Source organism: Lissotriton vulgaris, chromosome 1_1 (genome assembly GCF_964263255.1).
Source record: "Lissotriton vulgaris chromosome 1_1, aLisVul1.2, whole genome shotgun sequence".
Lineage (NCBI taxonomy): Eukaryota > Metazoa > Chordata > Amphibia > Caudata > Salamandridae > Lissotriton > Lissotriton vulgaris.
In genome coordinates this window covers 1,367,810,705-1,367,833,604 of record NC_141685.1, presented here as the reverse complement: position 1 = coordinate 1,367,833,604, position 22,900 = coordinate 1,367,810,705, and the positions used below count along the sequence as shown (strand labels likewise).

General features: G+C 41.2%; 11 non-coding genes across 11 annotated transcripts; all 11 read left to right on the top strand.

The window, feature by feature from the left end:
- The first annotated feature begins 1,382 nt into the window (after nucleotides 1-1,382).
- On the top strand, nucleotides 1,383-1,464 carry TRNAS-AGA (transfer RNA serine (anticodon AGA)). The gene has a single exon. It is a non-coding gene; the product is annotated as a tRNA-Ser (tRNA).
- Nucleotides 1,465-4,324: 2,860 nt separating this feature from the next.
- Nucleotides 4,325-4,406, top strand: TRNAS-AGA (transfer RNA serine (anticodon AGA)). The gene has a single exon. It is a non-coding gene; the product is annotated as a tRNA-Ser (tRNA).
- A 1,289-nt stretch (nucleotides 4,407-5,695) lies between these two features.
- TRNAH-GUG (transfer RNA histidin (anticodon GUG)) lies at nucleotides 5,696-5,767 on the top strand. The gene has a single exon. It is a non-coding gene; the product is annotated as a tRNA-His (tRNA).
- Nucleotides 5,768-7,266: 1,499 nt separating this feature from the next.
- TRNAS-AGA (transfer RNA serine (anticodon AGA)) lies at nucleotides 7,267-7,348 on the top strand. Its single transcript has one exon. It is a non-coding gene; the product is annotated as a tRNA-Ser (tRNA).
- Nucleotides 7,349-8,637: 1,289 nt separating this feature from the next.
- TRNAH-GUG (transfer RNA histidin (anticodon GUG)) lies at nucleotides 8,638-8,709 on the top strand. Its single transcript has one exon. It is a non-coding gene; the product is annotated as a tRNA-His (tRNA).
- A 1,498-nt stretch (nucleotides 8,710-10,207) lies between these two features.
- Nucleotides 10,208-10,289, top strand: TRNAS-AGA (transfer RNA serine (anticodon AGA)). The gene has a single exon. It is a non-coding gene; the product is annotated as a tRNA-Ser (tRNA).
- Nucleotides 10,290-11,578: 1,289 nt separating this feature from the next.
- TRNAH-GUG (transfer RNA histidin (anticodon GUG)) lies at nucleotides 11,579-11,650 on the top strand. The gene has a single exon. It is a non-coding gene; the product is annotated as a tRNA-His (tRNA).
- A 1,499-nt stretch (nucleotides 11,651-13,149) lies between these two features.
- On the top strand, nucleotides 13,150-13,231 carry TRNAS-AGA (transfer RNA serine (anticodon AGA)). Its single transcript has one exon. It is a non-coding gene; the product is annotated as a tRNA-Ser (tRNA).
- Nucleotides 13,232-17,462: 4,231 nt separating this feature from the next.
- On the top strand, nucleotides 17,463-17,534 carry TRNAH-GUG (transfer RNA histidin (anticodon GUG)). Its single transcript has one exon. It is a non-coding gene; the product is annotated as a tRNA-His (tRNA).
- A 2,869-nt stretch (nucleotides 17,535-20,403) lies between these two features.
- Nucleotides 20,404-20,475, top strand: TRNAH-GUG (transfer RNA histidin (anticodon GUG)). Its single transcript has one exon. It is a non-coding gene; the product is annotated as a tRNA-His (tRNA).
- A 1,498-nt stretch (nucleotides 20,476-21,973) lies between these two features.
- On the top strand, nucleotides 21,974-22,055 carry TRNAS-AGA (transfer RNA serine (anticodon AGA)). The gene has a single exon. It is a non-coding gene; the product is annotated as a tRNA-Ser (tRNA).
- The last annotated feature ends 845 nt before the right edge of the window (nucleotides 22,056-22,900 follow it).

Below are 22,900 nucleotides of genomic sequence, written 5' to 3'. Positions count from 1 at the left end.
ACGACAAATTATTTAAACACGCATGATTATAAGATGTAGGTATTCTGTACTTACTGACATAAATTATCGTTCTTGAACATATTTGCGGTAAGGGGAGCGGAGCTCTCCCCCAGGCCAATCAGAATGCAGATGAGTTCAGTTGCAGTTGAGTGACCTGTGTTGTGGCTGTCTACAGGGAATGCACATATGTAGCTGTCTCGCAGCCCAATCCAGACGTCAATTGAAGACAGGTTTTCATGCAAATAGAGCAGTAAGTGCAGAGAAATGCTCACTCTCTAAAAATGGCATTTATACAATAGTAAGATTAAATCCAACCTCACCAGTAGACAGGATTTATCAATAAATAAATAAGGCTTCTCCTCTCTGATATGGAATTACCCCCCAAAAAGTATAAGGGAATACCCAATTCTAACCTATGAGAGGGGCAGACCTCACAGTAGTGAAAAATGTAACAGACTGTTTGATACTACTAGGACATACAAACTACCACAGTACATGTCTTACCTTTTACTTACATAGCATGATGCCCCTAGGACTACTTAGGGCCTACCTTAGGGGTTACTGATATGTAATAAAATTGGAGTTTAAGGCTTGGCAAGTAGTTTTAAATGCCAAGTCGAAGTGGCAGTACACTGCAGCACAGGCACTGCAGTAGCAGGCTTGAGACAGGTTTGAAATGCTATTTCTTTGGGCGGCACAATCAGTCCCTGGGTATATGGTATACCACTTTACAAGGGGCTTTCAAGTAAATTAAATCTGTCAGTCAGGTATACTCCAATTATACACATGATTAAGGAAGAAGCACGTGCACTTCAGCACTGATTAGTAGCAATAAAGTGATCAGAGTCCTAAGGCCAACAAAAAGATACAGCAAAATGCGGAGGTGAAAAGCAATAAGGTGGGGTTGGGACCACCTTAAGAATGCAAGGTCTAACAAAAACGAACTAAGGATAACATGAGTAAAACATCAGATTTCTCCACAGCATTTGGTGAGACAAGTGGGCCTTCTTTTATCTTCCATAAATGCAATCTTTCCCGGACCCCTTTATTATATAGCTCTTCAAGGAAAAAATATAAAGCACCTACAAAGGAGCCTCAAATACTCAAAGATGGTAGACTTCTGTAATATGGGCCATATACTAAAAGCAGCACGAAAACAGAGTGCAATAGGGTCCAAAAAACTTGAGTGACCCATGAGAGTATGCATGCAAGCCTATGGTATTCCAAACTAGAGATACACGCATGCAATTTTTGTTTTTAGGAGAGAATGTGCCTGCTGAAAAAAACATTTTTTTTAAAAAGTCCATTGCAGAATATCAGGAATTTGCTGTGGGACACCTTGAAAACTTGCATACAGATTAGGTGCACATGCCTTACAGTCAGTTGTTGTGGCCGAGTGGTTAAGGCGATGGACTAGAAATCCATTGGGGTCTCCCCGCGCAGGTTCGAATCCTGCCGACAACGAGAATCTTTTTAACATCGGCTACAATTTCAGAAGTTAACCTTTAGTATTTCTTCCATGTCAGTTTTATAAATAGGTGGCTTATTTTGGTGTCACTATTGCCATATCACATATTTATTATCGCTCCCCCTTTCATATCTTTGCTATAACTCTCGTCCTTCATTAGCGCTGGTGCAAACGCTTCAAATTATTATACCCTGGCTCTCTCGGTCGTACCTGTGCATGCACTTGAAACTTACTTTACCAATAAAAGAAGCAAATAGAGAAATAAAATAAAAGTGCTAGCTGGATTAGGCAAACACACTTCATAAAACTGCATTTTCTTTTCTATTCTCCCCCGTGTTACAAGCTTAACTGCTCCCTGTGTAATTTCTCTTAACCTGTTGTTCCTGGAAGAGAATTTCATCTACAAGCTCTTTCTGTATTTTTTCCTAGTCTTTTCTTTCCCTTTTCTTAGATTTGTAACTGTTCCTTTACGTGCTCTATTTAGGCGCCATTAATCTCATTTGAGCTCCTTGTACCTGCTGCTGTTTTCTCCACACCTCATACTGCCTTTTCCCTCTTTCTCTCTTTCTCTGCGGTTGGTGGCTACTTTCCAAAGCGTCTGATGCCCCAATGTTCCTTCGTCTTGTTGTCAGACGTGAATTTGAAAAGCAACAAAATTAACAAGCCTTTACCACTCACACATGGCAGGAGTTTATACTTTAATTCAATGAGCTAAGAAAAGTGTGTTGTGGGGCCCCTACGAGCCATGGTGCTTGCTTCATCATAATTAGGCATGTAGTCATTAGCCACAGCTCTGATTATGGGTCACTGAGGTCCGTTTCAATAATTCCTCAAAAACCTAACCATGCAGTCCCCCCTAACTTTGTAGTTATCTTGCTTTACTGCTGTTTGTGTGATTAGCTGGGAGGAGCTCACGACAGCATCCTCCCAATAAAAGTGTAGATGGACCGTTCCTTAACTCTTTCTTGCTTCACATACAGATGGCTTGAGGAGGTACAGGGGAGATGCAGGTCTAATAAACAGAATAGAATATCTGCACCAGGTGTGTTTCTCTGCATTGGTGTCCCATCACAGGCCCACCAGTGTATGTGTGATCTTTGACTCCTGCCAGTTCACAAGCAGGCGGCCAGGAAACGGTTTCAGCCTATCAACCACTGAGGAGATAAAGCCTTTGTATAAGGAATGAGGAAGCAATGAACACATTCAGCCCATCACAGGAGTAGCCCTGAGTGTTCCGAATTATAATTGCTTCATGTCACTGTACGTTATTGAGCCCAAGTAGCTCGCCGTGATCGTATAGTGGTTAGTACTCTGCGTTGTCGCCGCAGCAACCTCGGTTCGAATCCGAGTCACGGCATTGTGGTTGGCAATGTCACTGCAGTTGGGTTTTTCCTTTACAGAATTCCCAAATGTACCAGTTGTTTTTGTAAAATGTCTATTAAAAACAGATCCTTTTCAATATTTAAACGATCTAACGACAAATTATTTAAACACGCATGATTATAAGATGTAGGTATTCTGTACTTACTGACATAAATTATCGTTCTTGAACATATTTGCGGTAAGGGGAGCGGAGCTCTCCCCCAGGCCAATCAGAATGCAGATGAGTTCAGTTGCAGTTGAGTGACCTGTGTTGTGGCTGTCTACAGGGAATGCACATATGTAGCTGTCTCGCAGCCCAATCCAGACGTCAATTGAAGACAGGTTTTCATGCAAATAGAGCAGTAAGTGCAGAGAAATGCTCACTCTCTAAAAATGGCATTTATACAATAGTAAGATTAAATCCAACCTCACCAGTAGACAGGATTTATCAATAAATAAATAAGGCTTCTCCTCTCTGATATGGAATTACCCCCCAAAAAGTATAAGGGAATACCCAATTCTAACCTATGAGAGGGGCAGACCTCACAGTAGTGAAAAATGTAACAGACTGTTTGATACTACTAGGACATACAAACTACCACAGTACATGTCTTACCTTTTACTTACATAGCATGATGCCCCTAGGACTACTTAGGGCCTACCTTAGGGGTTACTGATATGTAATAAAATTGGAGTTTAAGGCTTGGCAAGTAGTTTTAAATGCCAAGTCGAAGTGGCAGTACACTGCAGCACAGGCACTGCAGTAGCAGGCTTGAGACAGGTTTGAAATGCTATTTCTTTGGGCGGCACAATCAGTCCCTGGGTATATGGTATACCACTTTACAAGGGGCTTTCAAGTAAATTAAATCTGTCAGTCAGGTATACTCCAATTATACACATGATTAAGGAAGAAGCACGTGCACTTCAGCACTGATTAGTAGCAATAAAGTGATCAGAGTCCTAAGGCCAACAAAAAGATACAGCAAAATGCGGAGGTGAAAAGCAATAAGGTGGGGTTGGGACCACCTTAAGAATGCAAGGTCTAACAAAAACGAACTAAGGATAACATGAGTAAAACATCAGATTTCTCTACAGCATTTGGTGAGACAAGTGGGCCTTCTTTTATCTTCCATAAATGCAATCTTTCCCGGACCCCTTTATTATATAGCTCTTCAAGGAAAAAATATAAAGCACCTACAAAGGAGCCTCAAATACTCAAAGATGGTAGACTTCTGTAATATGGGCCATATACTAAAAGCAGCACGAAAACAGAGTGCAATAGGGTCCAAAAAACTTGAGTGACCCATGAGAGTATGCATGCAAGCCTATGGTATTCCAAACTAGAGATACACGCATGCAATTTTTGTTTTTAGGAGAGAATGTGCCTGCTGAAAAAAACATTTTTTTTAAAAAGTCCATTGCAGAATATCAGGAATTTGCTGTGGGACACCTTGAAAACTTGCATACAGATTAGGTGCACATGCCTTACAGTCAGTTGTTGTGGCCGAGTGGTTAAGGCGATGGACTAGAAATCCATTGGGGTCTCCCCGCGCAGGTTCGAATCCTGCCGACAACGAGAATCTTTTTAACATCGGCTACAATTTCAGAAGTTAACCTTTAGTATTTCTTCCATGTCAGTTTTATAAATAGGTGGCTTATTTTGGTGTCACTATTGCCATATCACATATTTATTATCGCTCCCCCTTTCATATCTTTGCTATAACTCTCGTCCTTCATTAGCGCTGGTGCAAACGCTTCAAATTATTATACCCTGGCTCTCTCGGTCGTACCTGTGCATGCACTTGAAACTTACTTTACCAATAAAAGAAGCAAATAGAGAAATAAAATAAAAGTGCTAGCTGGATTAGGCAAACACACTTCATAAAACTGCATTTTCTTTTCTATTCTCCCCCGTGTTACAAGCTTAACTGCTCCCATTGTAATTTCTCTTAACCTGTTGTTCCTGGAAGAGAATTTCATCTACAAGCTCTTTCTGTATTTTTTCCTAGTCTTTTCTTTCCCTTTTCTTAGATTTGTAACTGTTCCTTTACGTGCTCTATTTAGGCGCCATTAATCTCATTTGAGCTCCTTGTACCTGCTGCTGTTTTCTCCACACCTCATACTGCCTTTTCCCTCTTTCTCTCTTTCTCTGCGGTTGGTGGCTACTTTCCAAAGCGTCTGATGCCCCAATGTTCCTTCGTCTTGTTGTCAGACGTGAATTTGAAAAGCAACAAAATTAACAAGCCTTTACCACTCACACATGGCAGGAGTTTATACTTTAATTCAATGAGCTAAGAAAAGTGTGTTTTGGGGCCCCTACGAGCCATGGTGCTTGCTTCATCATAATTAGGCATGCAGTCATTAGCCACAGCTCTGATTATGGGTCACTGAGGTCAGTTTCAATAATTCCTCAAAAACCTAACCATGCAGTCCCCCCTAACTTTGTAGTTATCTTGCTTTACTGCTGTTTGTGTGATTAGCTGGGAGGAGCTCACGGCAGCATCCTCCCAATAAAAGTGTAGATGGACCGTTCCTTAACTCTTTCTTGCTTCACATACAGATGGCTTGAGGAGGTACAGGGGAGATGCAGGTCTAATAAACAGAATAGAATATCTGCGCCAGGTGTGTTTCTCTGCATTGGTGTCCCATCACAGGCCCACCAGTGTATGTGTGATCTTTGACTCCTGCCAGTTCACAAGCAGGCGGCCAGGAAACGGTTTCAGCCTATCAACCACTGAGGAGATAAAGCCTTTGTATAAGGAATGAGGAAGCAATGAACACATTCAGCCTATCACAGGAGTACCCCTGAGTGTTCCGAATTATAATTTCTTCATGTCACTGTACGTTATTGAGCCCAAGTAGCTCGCCGTGATCGTATAGTGGTTAGTACTCTGCGTTGTGGCCGCAGCAACCTCGGTTCGAATCCGAGTCACGGCATTGTGGTTGGCAATGTCACGGCAGTTGGGTTTTTCCTTTACAGAATTCCCAAATGTACCAGTTGTTTTTGTAAAATGTCTATTAAAAACAGATCCTTTTCAATATTTAAACGATCTAACGACAAATTATTTAAACACACATGATTATAAGATGTAGGTATACTGTACTTACTGACATAAATTAGCGTTCTTGAACATATTTGCGGTAAGGGGAGCGGAGCTCTCCCCCAGGCCAATCAGAATGCATATGAATGCAGTTTCAGTTGAGTGACCTGTGTTGTGGCTGTCTACAGGGAATGCACATATGTAGCTGTCTCGCAGCCCAATCCAGACCTCAATTGAAGACAGGTTTTCATGCAAATAGAGCAGTAAGTGCAGAGAAATGCTCACTCTCTAAAAATGGCATTTATACAATAGTAAGATTAAATCCAACCTCACCAGTAGATAGGATTTATCAATAAATAAATAAAGCTTCTCCTCTCTGATATGGAATTACCCCCCATAAAGTATAAGGGAATACCCAATGCTAACCTATGAGAGGGGCAGACCTCACAGTAGTGAAAAATGTAATAGACTGTTTGATACTACTAGGACATACAAACTACCACAGTACATGTCTTACCTTTTACTTACATAGCATGATGCCCCTAGGACTACTTAGGGCCTACCTTAGGGGTTACTGATATGTAATAAAATTGGAGTTTAAGGCTTGGCAAGTAGTTTTAAATGCCAAGTCGAAGTGGCAGTACACTGCAGCACAGGCACTGCAGTAGCAGGCTTGAGACAGGTTTGAAATGCTATTTCTTTGGGCTGCACAATCAGTCCCTGGGTATATGGTATACCACTTTACAAGGGGCTTTCAAGTAAATTAAATCTGTCAGTCAGGTATACTCCAATTATACACATGATTAAGGAAGAAGCACGTGCACTTCAGCACTGATTAGTAGCAATAAAGTGATCAGAGTCCTAAGGCCTACAAAAAGATACAGCAAAATGCGGAGGTGAAAAGCAATAAGGTGGGGTTGGGACCACCTTAAGAATGCAAGGTCTAACAAAAACGAACTAAGGATAACATGAGTAAAACATCAGGTTTCTCTACAGCATTTGGTGAGACAAGTGGGCCTTCTTTTATCTTCCATAAATGAAATCTTTCCCGGACCCCTTTATTATATAGCTCTTCAAGGAAAAAATATAAAGCACTTACAAAGGAGCCTCAAATACTCAAAGATGGTAGACTTCTGTAATATGGGCCATATACTAAAAGCAGCACGAAAACAGAGTGCAATAGGGTCCAAAAAACTTGAGTGACCCATGAGAGTATGCATGCAAGCCTATGGTATTCCAAACTAGAGATACACACATGCAATTTTTATTTTTAGGAGAGAATGTGCCTGCTGAAAAAAACATTTTTTTTAAAAAGTCCATTGCAGAATATCAGGAATTTGCTGTGGGACACCTTGAAAACTTGCATACGGATTATGTGCACACACCTTACAGTCAGTTGTTGTGGCCGAGTGGTTAAGGCGATGGACTAGAAATCCATTGGGGTCTCCCCGCGCAGGTTCGAATCCTGCCGACAACGAGAATCTTTTTAACATCGGCTACAATTTCAGAAGTTAACCTTTAGTATTTCTTCCATGTCAGTTTTATAAATAGGTGGCTTATTTTGGTGTCACTATTGCCATATCACATATTTATTATCGCTCCCCGTTTCATATCTTTGCTATTACTCTCGTCCTTCATTAGCGCTGGGGCAAACGCTTCAAATTATTATACCCTGGCTCTCTCGGTCGTACCTGTGCATGCACTTGAAACTTACTTAACCAATAAAAGAAGCAAATAGAGAAATAAAATAAAAGTGCTAGCTGGATTAGGCAAACACACTTCATAAAACTGCATTTTCTTTTCTATTCTCCCCCGTGTTACAAGCTTAACTGCTCCCTGTGTAATTTCTCTTAACCTGCTGTTCCTGGAAGAGAATTTCATCTACAAGCTCTTTCTGTATTTTTTCCTAGTCTTTTCTTTCCCTTTTCTTAGATTTGTAACTGTTCCTTTACGTGCTCTATTTAGGCGCCATTAATCTCATTTGAGCTCCTTGTACCTGCTGCTGTTTTCTCCACACCTCATACTGCCTTTTCCCTCTTTTCTCTCTTTCTCTGCAGTTGGTGGCTACTTTCCAAAGCGTCTGATGCCCCAATGTTCCTTCGTCTTGTTGTCAGACGTGAATTTGAAAAGCAACAAAATTAACAAGCCTTTACCACTCACACATGGCAGGAGTTTATATTTTAATTCAATGAGCTAAGAAAAGTGTGTTGCGGGCCCCTACGAGCCATGGTGCTTGCTTCATCATAATTAGGCATGCAGTCATTAGCCACAGCTCTGATTATGGGTCACTGAGGTCAGTTTCAATAATTCCTCAAAAACCTAACCATGCAGTCCCCCCTAACTTTGTAGTTATCTTGCTTTATTGCTGTTTGTGTGATTAGCTGGGAGGAGCTCACGGCAGCATCCTCCCAATAAAAGTGTAGATGGACCGTTCCTTAACTCTTTCTTGCTTCACATACAGATGGCTTGAGGAGGTACAGGGGAGATGCAGGTCTAATAAACAGAATAGAATATCTGCGCCAGGTGTGTTTCTCTGCATTGGTGTCCCATCACAGGCCCACCAGTGTATGTGTGATCTTTGACTCCTGCCAGTTCACAAGCAGGCGGCCAGGAAACGGTTTCAGCCTATCAACCACTGAGGAGATAAAGCCTTTGTATAAGGAATGAGGAAGCAATGAACACATTCAGCCTATCACAGGAGTAGCCCTGAGTGTTCCGAATTATAATTTCTTCATGTCACTGTACGTTATTGAGCCCAAGTAGCTCGCCGTGATCGTATAGTGGTTAGTACTCTGCGTTGTGGCCGCAGCAACCTCGGTTCGAATCCGAGTCACGGCATTGTGGTTGGCAATGTCACGGAAGTTGGGTTTTTCCTTTACAGAATTCCCAAATGTACCAGTTGTTTTTGTAAAATGTCTATTAAAACAGATCCTTTTCAATATTTAAACGATCTAACGACAAATTATTTAAACACACATGATTATAAGATGTAGGTATACTGTACTTACTGACATAAATTAGCGTTCTTGAACATATTTGCGGTAAGGGGAGCGGAGCTCTCCCCCAGGCCAATCAGAATGAATATGAATGCAGTTTCAGTTGAGTGACCTGTGTTGTGGCTGTCTACAGGGAATGCACATATGTAGCTGTCTCGCAGCCCAATCCAGACCTCAATTGAAGACAGGTTTTCATGCAAATAGAGCAGTAAGTGCAGAGAAATGCTCACTCTCTAAAAATGGCATTTATACAATAGTAAGATTAAATCCAACCTCACCAGTAGATAGGATTTATCAATAAATAAATAAAGCTTCTCCTCTCTGATATGGAATTACCCCCCATAAAGTATAAGGGAATACCCAATGCTAACCTATGAGAGGGGCAGACCTCACAGTAGTGAAAAATGTAATAGACTGTTTGATACTACTAGGACATACAAACTACCACAGTACATGTCTTACCTTTTACTTACATAGCATGATGCCCCTAGGACTACTTAGGGCCTACCTTAGGGGTTACTGATATGTAATAAAATTGGAGTTTAAGGCTTGGCAAGTAGTTTTAAATGCCAAGTCGAAGTGGCAGTACACTGCAGCACAGGCACTGCAGTAGCAGGCTTGAGACAGGTTTGAAATGCTATTTCTTTGGGCTGCACAATCAGTCCCTGGGTATATGGTATACCACTTTACAAGGGGCTTTCAAGTAAATTAAATCTGTCAGTCAGGTATACTCCAATTATACACATGATTAAGGAAGAAGCACGTGCACTTCAGCACTGATTAGTAGCAATAAAGTGATCAGAGTCCTAAGGCCTACAAAAAGATACAGCAAAATGCGGAGGTGAAAAGCAATAAGGTGGGGTTGGGACCACCTTAAGAATGCAAGGTCTAACAAAAACGAACTAAGGATAACATGAGTAAAACATCAGGTTTCTCTACAGCATTTGGTGAGACAAGTGGGCCTTCTTTTATCTTCCATAAATGCAATCTTTACCGGACCCCTTTATTATATAGCTCTTCAAGGAAAAAATATAGAGCACTTACAAAGGAGCCTCAAATACTCAAAGATGGTAGACTTCTGTAATATGGGCCATATACTAAAAGCAGCACGAAAACAGAGTGCAATAGGGTCCAAAAAACTTGAGTGACCCATGAGAGTATGCATGCAAGCCTATGGTATTCCAAACTAGAGATACACACATGCAATTTTTGTTTTTAGGAGTGAATGTGCCTGCTGAAAAAAACATTTTTTTTAAAAAGTCCATTGCAGAATATCAGGAATTTGCTGTGGGACACCTTGAAAACTTGCATACAGATTATGTGCACACGCCTTACAGTCAGTTGTTGTGGCCGAGTGGTTAAGGCGATGGACTAGAAATCCATTGGGGTCTCCCCGCGCAGGTTCGAATCCTGCCGACAACGAGAATCTTTTTAACATCGGCTACAATTTCAGAAGTTAACCTTTAGTATTTCTTCCATGTCAGTTTTATAAATAGGTGGCTTATCTTGGTGTCACTATTGCCATATCACATATTTATTATCGCTCCCCCTTTCATATCTTTGCTATAACTCTCGTCCTTCATTAGCGCTGGTGTAAACGCTTCAAATTATTATACCCTGGCTCTCTCGGTCGTACCTGTGCATGCACTTGAAACTTACTTTACCAATAAAAGAAGCAAATAGAGAAATAAAATAAAAGTGCTAGCTGGATTAGGCAAACACACTTCATAAAACTGCATTTTCTTTTCTATTCTCCCCCGTGTTACAAGCTTAACTGCTCCCTGTGTAATTTCTCTTAACCTGTTGTTCCTGGAAGAGAATTTCATCTACAAGCTCTTTCTGTATTTTTTCCTAGTCTTTTCTTTCCCTTTTCTTAGATTTGTAACTGTTCCTTTACGTGCTCTATTTAGGCGCCATTAATCTCATTTGAGCTCCTTGTACCTGCTGCTGTTTTCTCCATACCTCATACTGCCTTTTCCCTCTTTCTCTCTTTCTCTGCGGTTGGTGGCTACTTTCCAAAGCGTCTGATGCCCCAATGTTCCTTCGTCTTGTTGTCAGACGTGAATTTGAAAAGCAACAAAATTAACAAGCCTTTACCACTCACACATGGCAGGAGTTTATACTTTAATTCAATGAGCTAAGAAAAGTGTGTTGTGGGGCCCCTACGAGCCATGGTGCTTGCTTCATCATAATTAGGCATGCAGTCATTAGCCACAGCTCTGATTATGGGTCACTGAGGTCAGTTTCCATAATTCCTCAAAAACCTAACCATGCAGTCCCCCCTAACTTTGTAGTTATCTTGCTTTACTGCTGTTTGTGTGATTAGCTGGGAGGAGCTCACAACAGCATCCTCCCAATAAAAGTGTAGATGGACCGTTCCTTAACTCTTTCTTGCTTCACATACAGATGGCTTGAGGAGGTACAGGGGAGATGCAGGTCTAATAAACAGAATAGAATATCTGCGCCAGGTGTGTTTCTCTGCATTGGTGTCCCATCACTGGCCCACCAGTGTATGTGTGATCTTTGACTCCTGCCAGTTCACAAGCAGGCGGCCAGGAAACGGTTTCAGCCTATCAACCACTGAGGAGATAAAGCCTTTGTATAAGGAATGAGGAAGCAATGAACACATTCAGCCTATCACAGGAGTAGCCCTGAGTGTTCCGAATTATAATTTCTTCATGTCACTGTACGTTGTTGAGCCCAAGTAGCTCGCCGTGATCGTATAGTGGTTAGTACTCTGCGTTGTGGCCGCAGCAACCTCGGTTCAAATCCGAGTCACGGCATTGTGGTTGGCAATGTCACTGCAGTTGGGTTTTTCCTTTACAGAATTCCCAAATGTACCAGTTGTTTTTGTAAAATGTCTATTAAAAACAGATCCTTTTCAATATTTAAACGATCTAACGACAAATTATTTAAACACACATGATTATAAGATGTAGGTATACTGTACTTACTGACATAAATTATCGTTCTTGAACATATTTGCGGTAAGGGGAGCGGAGCTCTCCCCCAGGCCAATCAGAATGCAGATGAATGCAGTTGCAGTTGAGTGACCTGTGTTGTGGCTGTCTACAGGGAATGCACATATGTAGCTCTCTCGCAGCCCAATCCAGACGTCAATTGAAGACAGGTTTTCATGCAAATAGAGCAGTAAGTGCAGAGAAATGCTCACTCTCTAAAAATGGCATTTATACAATAGTAAGATTAAATCCAACCTCACCAGTAGACAGGATTTATCAATAAATAAATAAGGCTTCTCCTCTCTGATATGGAATTACCCCCCAAAAAGTATAAGGGAATACCCAATTCTAACCTATGAGAGGGGCAGACCTCACAGTAGTGAAAAATGTAATAGACTGTTTGATTCTACTAGGACATACAAACTACCACAGTACATGTCTTACCTTTTACTTACATAGCATGATGCCCCTAGGACTACTTAGGGCCTACCTTAGGGGTTACTGATATGTAATAAAATTGGAGTTTAAGGCTTGGCAAGTAGTTTTAAATGCCAAGTCGAAGTGGCAGTACACTGCAGCACAGGCACTGCAGTAGCAGGCTTGAGACAGGTTTGAAATGCTATTTCTTTGGGCGGCACAATCAGTCCCTGGGTATATGGTATACCACTTTACAAGGGGCTTTCAAGTAAATTAAATCTGTCAGTCAGGTATACTCCAATTATACACATGATTAAGGAAGAAGCACGTGCACTTCAGCACTGATTAGTAGCAATAAAGTGATCAGAGTCCTAAGGCCAACAAAAAGATACAGCAAAATGCGGAGGTGAAAAGGAATAAGGTGGGGTTGGGACCACCTTAAGAATGCAAGGTCTAACAAAAACGAACTAAGGATAACATGAGTAAAACATCAGATTTCTCTACAGCATTTGGTGAGACAAGTGGGCCTTCTTTTATCTTCCATAAATGCAATCTTTCCCGGACCCCTTTATTATATAGCTCTTCAAGGAAAAAATATAAAGCACCTACAAAGGAGCCTCAAATACTCAAAGATGGTAGACTTCTGTAATATGGGCCATATACTAAAAGCAGCACGAAAACAGAGTGCAATAGGGTCCAAAAAACTTGAGTGACCCATGAGAGTATGCATGCAAGCCTATGGTATTCCAAATTAGAGATACACGCATGCAATTTTTGTTTTTAGGAGAGAATGTGCCTGCTGAAAAAAACATTTTTTTTAAAAAGTCCATTGCAGAATATCAGGAATTTGCTGTGGGACACATTGAAAACTTGCATAAAGATTATGTGCACACACCTTACAGTCAGTTGTTGTGGCCGAGTGGTTAAGGTGATGGACTAGAAATCCATTGGGGTCTCCCCGCGCAGGTTCGAATCCTGCCGACAACGAGAATCTTTTTAACATCAGCTACAATTTCAGAAGTTAACCTTTAGTATTTCTTCCATGTCAGTTTTATAAATAGGTGGCTTATTTTGGTGTCACTATTGCTATATCACATATTTATTATCGCTCCCCGTTTCATATCTTTGCTATAACTCTCGTCCTTCATTAGCGCTGGGGCAAACGCTTCAAATTATTATACCCTGGCTCTCTCGGTCGTACCTGTGCATGCACTTGAAACTTACTTTACCAATAAAAGAAGCAAATAGAGAAATAAAATAAAAGTGCTAGCTGGATTAGGCAAACACACTTCATAAAACTGCATTTTCTTTTCTATTCTCCCCCGTGTTACAAGCTTAACTGCTCCCTGTGTAATTTCTCTTAACCTGCTGTTCCTGGAAGAAAATTTCATCTACAAGCTCTTTCTGTATTTTTTCCTAGACTTTTCTTTCCCTTTTCTTAGATTTGTAACCGTTCCTTTATGTGCTCTATTTAGGCGCCATCAATCTCATTTGAGCTCCTTGTACCTGCTGCTGTTTTCTCCACACCTCATACTGCCTTTTCCCTCTTTCTCTCTTTCTCTGCGGTTGGTGGCTACTTTCCAAAGCGTCTGATGCCCCAATGTTCCTTCGTCTTGTTGTCAGACGTGAATTTGAAAAGCAACAAAATTAACAAGCCTTCACCACTCACACATGGCAGGAGTTTATACTTTAATTCAATGAGCTAAGAAAAGTGTGTTGTGGGGCCCCTACGAGCCATGGTGCTTGCTTCATCATAATTAGGCATGCAGTCATTAGCCACAGCTCTGATTATGGGTCACTGAGGTCAGTTTCAATAATTCCTCAAAAACCTAACCATGCAGTCCCCCCTAACTTTGTAGTTATCTTGCTTTACTGCTGTTTGTGTGATTAGCTGGGAGGAGCTCACGGCAGCATCCTCCCAATAAAAGTGTAGATGGACCGTTCCTTAACTCTTTCTTGCTTCACATACAGATGGCTTGAGGAGGTACAGGGGAGATGCAGGTCTAATAAACAGAATAGAATATCTGCGCCAGGTGTGTTTCTCTGCATTGGTGTCCCATCACAGGCCCACCAGTGTATGTGTGATCTTTGACTCCTGCCAGTTCACAAGCAGGCGGCCAGGAAACGGTTTCAGCCTATCAACCACTGAGGAGATAAAGCCTTTGTATAAGGAATGAGGAAGCAATGAACACATTCAGCCTATCACAGGAGTAGCCCTGAGTGTTCCGAATTATAATTTCTTCATGTCACTGTACGTTATTGAGCCCAAGTAGCTCGCCGTGATCGTATAGTGGTTAGTACTCTGCGTTGTGGCAGCAGCAACCTCGGTTCGAATCCTAGTCACAGCATTATGGTTGGCAATGTCACGGCAGTTGGGTTTTTCCTTTACAGAATTCCCAAATGTACCAGTTGTTTTTGTAAAATGTCTATTAAAAACAGATCCTTTTCAATATTCAAACGATCTAACGACAAATTATTTAAACACACATGATTATAAGATGTAGGTATACTGTACTTACTGACATAAATTATCGTTCTTGAACATATTTGCGGTAAGGGGAGCTGGGCTCTCCCCCAGGCCAATCAGAATGCATATGAATGCAGTTTCAGTTGAGTGACCTGTGTTGTGGCTGTCTACAGGGAATGCACATATGTAGCTGTCTCGCAGCCCAATCCAGACGTCAATTGAAGACAGGTTTTCATGCAAATAGAGCAGTAAGTGCAGAGAAATGCTCACTCTCTAAAAATGGCATTTGATACAATAGTAAGATTAAATCCAACCTCACCAGTAGATAGGATTTATCAATAAATAAATAAAGCTTCTCCTCTCTGATATGGAATTACCCCCCATAAAGTATAAGGGAATACCCAATGCTAACCTATGAGAGGGGCAGACCTCACAGTAGTGAAAAATGTAATAGACTGTTTGATACTACTAGGACATACAAACTACCACAGTACATGTCTTACCTTTTACTTACATAGCATGATGCCCCTAGGACTACCTAGGGCCTACCTTAGGGGTTACTGATATGTAATAAAATTGGAGTTTAAGGCTTGGCAAGTAGTTTTAAATGCCAAGTCGAAGTGGCAGTACACTGCAGCACAGGCACTGCAGTAGCAGGCTTGAGACAGGTTTGAAATGCTATTTCTTTGGGTGGCACAATCAGTCCCTGGGTATATGGTATACCACTCTACAAGGGGCTTTCAAGTAAATTAAATCTGTCCGTCAGGTATACTCCAATTATACACATGATTAAGGAAGAAGCACGTGCACTTCAGCACTGATTAGTAGCGATAAAGTGATCAGAGTCCTAAGGCCAACAAAAAGATACAGCAAAATGCGGAGGTGAAAAGCAATAAGGTGGGGTTGGGACCACCTTAAGAATGCAAGGTCTAACAAAAACGAACTAAGGATAACATGAGTAAAACATCAGGTTTCTCTACAGCATTTGGTGAGACAAGTGGGCCTTCTTTTATCTTCCATAAATGAAATCTTTCCCGGACCCCTTTATTATATAGCTCTTCAAGGAAAAAATATAAAGCACTTACAAAGGAGCCTCAAATACTCAAAGATGGTAGACTTCTGTAATATGGGCCATATACTAAAAGCAGCACGAAAACAGAGAGCAATAGGGTCCAAAATACTTGAGTGACCCATGAGAGTATGCATGGAAGCCTATGGTATTCCAAACTAGAGATATACGCATGCAATTTTTGTTTTTAGGAGAGAATGTGCCTGCTGAAAAAAACATTATTTTTAAAAAGTGCATTGCAGAATATCAGAAATTTGCTGTGGGACACCTTGAAAACTTGCATACAGATTATGTGCACACGCCTTACAGTCAGTTGTTGTGGCCGAGTGGTTAAGGCGATGGACTAGAAATCCATTGGGGTCTTCCATTGCAGGTTCGAATCCTGCCGACAACGAGAATCTTTTTAACATCGGCTACAATTTCAGAAGTTAACCTTTAGTATTTCCTCCATGTCAGTTTTATAAATAGGTGGCTTATTTTGGTGTCACTATTGCCATATCACATATTTATTATCGCTCCCCCTTTCATATTTTTGCTATAACTCTCGTCCTTCATTAGCGCTGGTGCAAACGCTTCAAATTATTATACCCTGTCTCTCTCGGTCATACCTGTGCATGCACTTGAAACTTACTTTACCAATAAAAGTAGCAAATAGAGAAATAAAATAAAAGTGCTAGCTGGATTAGGCAAACACACTTCATAAAACTGCATTTTCTTTTCTATTCTCCCCAGTGTTACAAGCTTAACTGCTCCCTGTGTAATTTCTCTTAACCTGCTGTTCCTGGAAGAGAATTTCATCTACAAGCTCTTTCTGTGTTTTTCCTAGTCTTTTCTTTCCCTTTTCTTAGATTTGTAACTGTTCCTTTACGTGCTCTATTTAGGCGCCATTAATCTCATTTGAGCTCCTTGTACCTGCTGCTGTTTTCTCCACACCTCATACTGTCTTTTCCCTCTTTCTCTCTTTCTCTGCGTTTGGTGGCTACTTTCCAAAGCGTCTGATGCCCCAATGTTCCTTCGTCTTGTTGTCAGACATGAATTTGAAAAGCAACAAAATTAACAAGCCTTTACCACTCACACATGGCAGAAGTTTATACTTTAATTCAATGAGCTAAGAAAAGTGTGTTGTGGGGCCCCTACGAGCCATGGTGCTTGCTTCATCATAATTAGGCATGCAGTCATTAGCCACAGCTCTGATTATGGGTCACTGAGATCAGTTTCAATAATTCCTCAAAAACCTAACCATGCAGTCCCCCCTAACTGTGTAGTTATCTTGCTTTACTGCTGTTTGTGTGATTAGCTGGGAGGAGCTCACGGCAGCATCCTCCCAATAAAAGTGTAGATGGACCGTTCCTTAACTCTTTCTTGCTTCACATACAGATGGCTTGAGGAGGTACAGGGGAGATGCAGGTCTAATAAACAGAATAGAATATCTGCGCCAGGTGTGTTTCTCTGCATTGGTGTCCCATCACAGGCCCACCAGTGTATGTGTGATCTTTGACTCCTGCCAGTTCACAAGCAGGCGGCCAGGAAACGGTTTCAGCCTATCAACCACTGAGGAGATAAAGCCTTTGTATAAGGAATGAGGAAGCAATGAACCCATTCAGCCTATCACAGGAGTAGCCCTGAGTGTTCCGAATTATAATTTCTTCATGTCACTGTACGTTATTGAGCCCAAGTAGCTCGCCGTGATCGTATAGTGGTTAGTACTCTGCGTTGTGGCCGCAGCAACCTCGGTTCGAATCCGAGTCACGGCATTGTGGTTGGCAATGTCACTGCAGTTGGGTTTTTCCTTTACAGAATTCCCAAATGTACCAGTTGTTTTTGTAAAATGTCTATTAAAAACAGATCCTTTTCTATATTTAAACGATCTAACGACAAATTATTTAAACACACATGATTATAAGATGTAGGTATACTGTACTTACTGACATAAATTATCGTTCTTGAACATATTTGCGGTAAGGGGAGCGGAGCTCTCCCCCAGGCCAATCAGAATGCAGATGAATGCAGTTGCAGTTGAGTGACCTGTGTTGTGGCTGTCTACAGGGAATGCACATATGTAGCTGTCTCGCAGCCCAATCCAGACGTCAATTGAAGACAGGTTTTCATGCAAATAGAGCAGTAAGTGCAGAGAAATGCTCACTCTCTAAAAATGGCATTTATACAATAGTAAGATTAAATCCAACCTCACCAGTAGACAGGATTTATCAATAAATAAATAAGGCTTCTCCTCTCTGATATGTAATTACCCCCCAAAAAGTATAAGGGAATACCCAATGCTAACCTATGAGAGGGGCAGACCTCACAGTAGTGAAAAATGTAATAGACTGTTTGATACTACTAGGACATACAAACTACCACAGTACATGTCTTACCTTTTACTTACATAGCATGATGCCCCTAGGACTACTTAGGGCCTACCTTAGGGGTTACTGATATGTAATAAAATTGGAGTTTAAGGCTTGGCAAGTAGTTTTAAATGCCAAGTCGAAGTGGCAGTACACTGCAGCACAGGCACTGCAGTAGCAGGCTTGAGACAGGTTTGAAATGCTATTTCTTTGGGCGGCACAATCAGTCCCTGGGTATATGGTATACCACTTTACAAGGGGCTTTCAAGTAAATTAAATCTGTCAGTCAGGTATACTCCAATTATACACATGATTAGGGAAGAAGCACGTGCACTTCAGCACTGATTAGTAGCGATAAAGTGATCAGAGTCCTAAGGCCAACAAAAAGATACAGCAAAATGCAGAGGTGAAAAGCAATAAGGTGGGGTTGGGACCACCTTAAAAATGCAAGGTCTAACAAAAACGAACTAAGGATAACATGAGTAAAACATCAGGTTTCTCTACAGCATTTGATGAGACAAGTGGGCCTTCTTTTATCTTCCATAAATGCAATCTTTCCCGGACCCCTTTATTATATAGCTCTTCAAGGAAAAAATATAAAGCACCTACAAAGGAGCCTCAAATACTCAAAGATGGTAGACTTCTGTAATATGGGCCATATACTAAAAGCAGCATGAAAACGGAGTGCAATAGGGTCCAAAAAACTTGAGTGACCCATGAGAGTATGCATGCAAGCCTATGGTATTCCAAACTAGAGATACACGCATGCAATTTTTGTTTTTAGGAGAGAATGTGCCTGCTGAAAAAAACATTTTTTTTAAAAAGTCCATTGCAGAATATCAGGAATTTGCTGTGGGACACCTTGAAAACTTGCATACAGATTATGTGCACACACCTTACAGTCAGTTGTTGTGGCCGAGTGGTTAAGGCGATGGACTAGAAATCCATTGGGGTCTCCTCGCGCAGGTTTCGAATCCTGCCGACAACGAGAATCTTTTTAACATCGGCTACAATTTCATAAGTTAACCTTTAGTATTTCTTCCATGTCAGTTTTATAAATAGGTGGCTTATTTTGGTGTCACTATTGCCATATCACATATTTATTATCGCTCCCCGCTTCATATCTTTGCTATAACTCTCGTCCTTCATTAGCGCTGGGGCAAACGCTTCAAATTATTATACCCTGGCTCTCTCGGTCGTACCTGTGCATGCACTTGAAACTTACTTTACCAATAAAAGAAGCAAATAGAGAAATAAAATAAAAGTGCTAGCTGGATTAGGCAAACACACTTCATAAAACTGCATTTTCTTTTCTATTCTCCCCCGTGTTACAAGCTTAACTGCTCCCTGTGTAATTTCTCTTAACCTGCTGTTCCTGGAAGAGAATTTCATCTACAAGCTCTTTCTGTATTTTTTCCTAGTCTTTTCTTTCCCTTTTCTTAGATTTGTAACTGTTCCTTTACGTGCTCTATTTAGGCGCCATTAATCTCATTTGAGCTCCTTGTACCTGCTGCAGTTTTCTCCACACCTCATACTGCCTTTTCCCTCTTTCTCTCTTTCTCTGCGGTTGGTGGCTACTTTCCAAAGCGTCTGATGCCCCAATGTTCCTTCGTCTTGTTGTCAGACGTGAATTTGAAAAGCAACAAAATTAACAAGCCTTTACCACTCACACATGGCAGGAGTTTATACTTTAATTCAATGAGCTAAGAAAAGTGTGTTGTGGGGCCCCTACGAGCCATGGTGCTTGCTTCATCATAATTAGGCATGCAGTCATTAGCCACAACTCTGATTATGGGTCACTGAGGTCAGTTTCAATAATTCCTCAAAAACCTAACCATGCAGTCCCCCCTAACTGTGTAGTCATCTTGCTTTACTGCTGTTTGTGATTAGCTGGGAGGAGCTCACGGCAGCATCCTCCCAATAAAAGTGTAGATGGACCGTTCCTTAACTCTTTCTTGCTTCACATACAGATGGCTTGAGGAGGTACAGGGGAGATGCAGGTCTAATAAACAGAATAGAATATCTGCGCCAGGTGTGTTTCTCTGCATTGGTGTCCCATCACAGGCCCACCAGTGTATGTGTGATCTTTGACTCCTGCCAGTTCACAAGCAGGCGGCCAGGAAACGGTTTCAGCCTATCAACCACTGAGGAGATAAAGCCTTTGTATAAGGAATGAGGAAGCAATGAACACATTCAGCCTATCACAGGAGTAGTCCTGAGTGTTCCGAATTATAATTTCTTCATGTCACTGTACGTTATTGAGCCCAAGTAGCTCGCCGTGATCGTATAGTGGTTAGTACTCTGCGTTGTGGCCGCAGCAACCTCGGTTCGAATCCGAGTCACGGCATTGTGGTTGGCAATGTCACTGCAGTTGGCTTTTTCCTTTACAGAATTCCCAAATGTACCAGTTGTTTTTGTAAAATGTCTATTAAAAACAGATCCTTTTCAATATTTAAACGATCTAACGACAAATTATTTAAACACACATGATTATAAGATGTAGGTATACTGTACTTACTGACATAAATTATCGTTCTTGAACATATTTGCGGTAAGGGGAGCGGAGCTCTCCCCCAGGCCAATCAGAATGCAGATGAATGCAGTTGCAGTTGAGTGACCTGTGTTGTGGCTGTCTACAGGGAATGCACATATGTAGCTGTCTCGCAGCCCAATCCAGACGTCAATTGAAGACAGGTTTTCATGCAAATAGAGCAGTAAGTGCAGAGAAATGCTCACTCTCTAAAAATGGCATTTATACAATAGTAAGATTAAATCCAACCTCACCAGTAGACAGGATTTATCAATAAATAAATAAGGCTTCTCCTCTCTGATATGGAATTACCCCCCAAAAAGTATAAGGGAATACCCAATGCTAACCTATGGGAGGGGCAGACCTCACAGTAGTGAAAAATGTAATAGACTGTTTGATACTACTAGGACATACAAACTACCACAGTACATGTCTTACCTTTTACTTACATAGCATGATGCCCCTAGGACTACTTAGGGCCTACCTTAGGGGTTACTGATATGTAATAAAATTGGAGTTTAAGGCTTGGCAAGTAGTTTTAAATGCCAAGTCGAAGTGGCAGTACACTGCAGCACAGGCACTGCAGTAGCAGGCTTGAAACAGGTTTGAAATGATATTTCTTTGGGCGGCACAATCAGTCCCTGGGTATATGGTATACCACTTTACAAGGGGCTTTCAAGTAAATTAAATCTGTCAGTCAGGTATACTCCAATTATACACATGATTAAGGAAGAAGCACGTGCACTTCAGCACTGATTAGTAGCAATAAAGTGATCAGAGTCCTAAGGCCAACAAAAAGATACAGCAAAATGCGGAGGTGAAAAGCAATAAGGTGGGGTTGGGACCACCTTAAGAATGCAAGGTCTAACAAAAACGAACTAAGGATAACATGAGTAAAACATCAGATTTCTCTACAGCATTTGGTGAGACAAGTGGGCCTTCTTTTATCTTCCATAAATGCAATCTTTCCCGGACCCCTTTATTATATAGCTCTTCAAGGAAAAAATATAAAGCACCTACAAAGAGCCTCAAATACTCAAAGATGGTAGACTTCTGTAATATGGGCCATATACTAAAAGCAGCACGAAAACAGAGTGCAATAGGGTCCAAAAAACTTGAGTGACCCATGAGAGTATGCATGCAAGCCTATGGTATTCCAAACTAGAGATACACGCATGCAATTTTTGTTTTTAGGAGAGAATGTGCCTGCTGAAAAAAACATTTTTTTTAAAAAGTCCATTGCAGAATATCAGGAATTTGCTGTGGGACACCTTGAAAACTTGCATACAGATTATGTGCATACACCTTACAGTCAGTTGTTGTGGCCGAGTGGTTAAGGCGATGGACTAGAAATCCATTGGGGTCTCCCCGCGCAGGTTCGAATCCTGCCGACAACGAGAATCTTTTTAACATCGGCTACAATTTCAGAAGTTAACCTTTAGTATTTCTTCCATGTCCGTTTTATAAATAGGTGGCTTATTTTGGTGTCACTATTGCCATATCACATATTTATTATCGCTCCCCGCTTCATATCTTTGCTATAACTCTCGTCCTTCATTAGCGCTGGGGCAAACGCTTCAAATTATTATACCCTGGCTCTCTCGTTCGTACCTGTGCATGCACTTGAAACTTACTTTACCAATAAAAGAAGCAAATAGAGAAATAAAATAAAAGTGCTAGCTGGATTAGGCAAACACACTTCATAAAACTGCATTTTCTTTTCTATTCTCCCCCGTGTTACAAGCTTAACTGCTCCCTGTGTAATTTCTCTTAACCTGCTGTTCCTGGAAGAGAATTTCATCTACAAGCTCTTTCTGTATTTTTTCCTAGTCTTTTCTTTCCCTTTTCTTAGATTTGTAACTGTTCCTTTACGTGCTCTATTTAGGCGCCATTAATCTCATTTGAGCTCCTTGTACCTGCTGCTGTTTTCTCCACACCTCATACTGCCTTTTCCCTCTTTCTCTCTTTCTCTGCAGTTGGTGGCTACTTTCCAAAGCGTCTGATGCCCCAATGTTCCTTCGTCTTGTTGTCAGACGTGAATTTGAAAAGCAACAAAATTAACAAGCCTTTACCACTCACACATGGCAGGAGTTTATACTTTAATTCAATGAGCTAAGAAAAGTGTGTTGTGGGGCCCCTACGAGCCATGGTGCTTGCTTCATCACAATTAGGCATGCAGTCATTAGCCACAGCTCTGATTATGGGTCACTGAGGTCAGTTTCAATAATTCCTCAAAAACCTA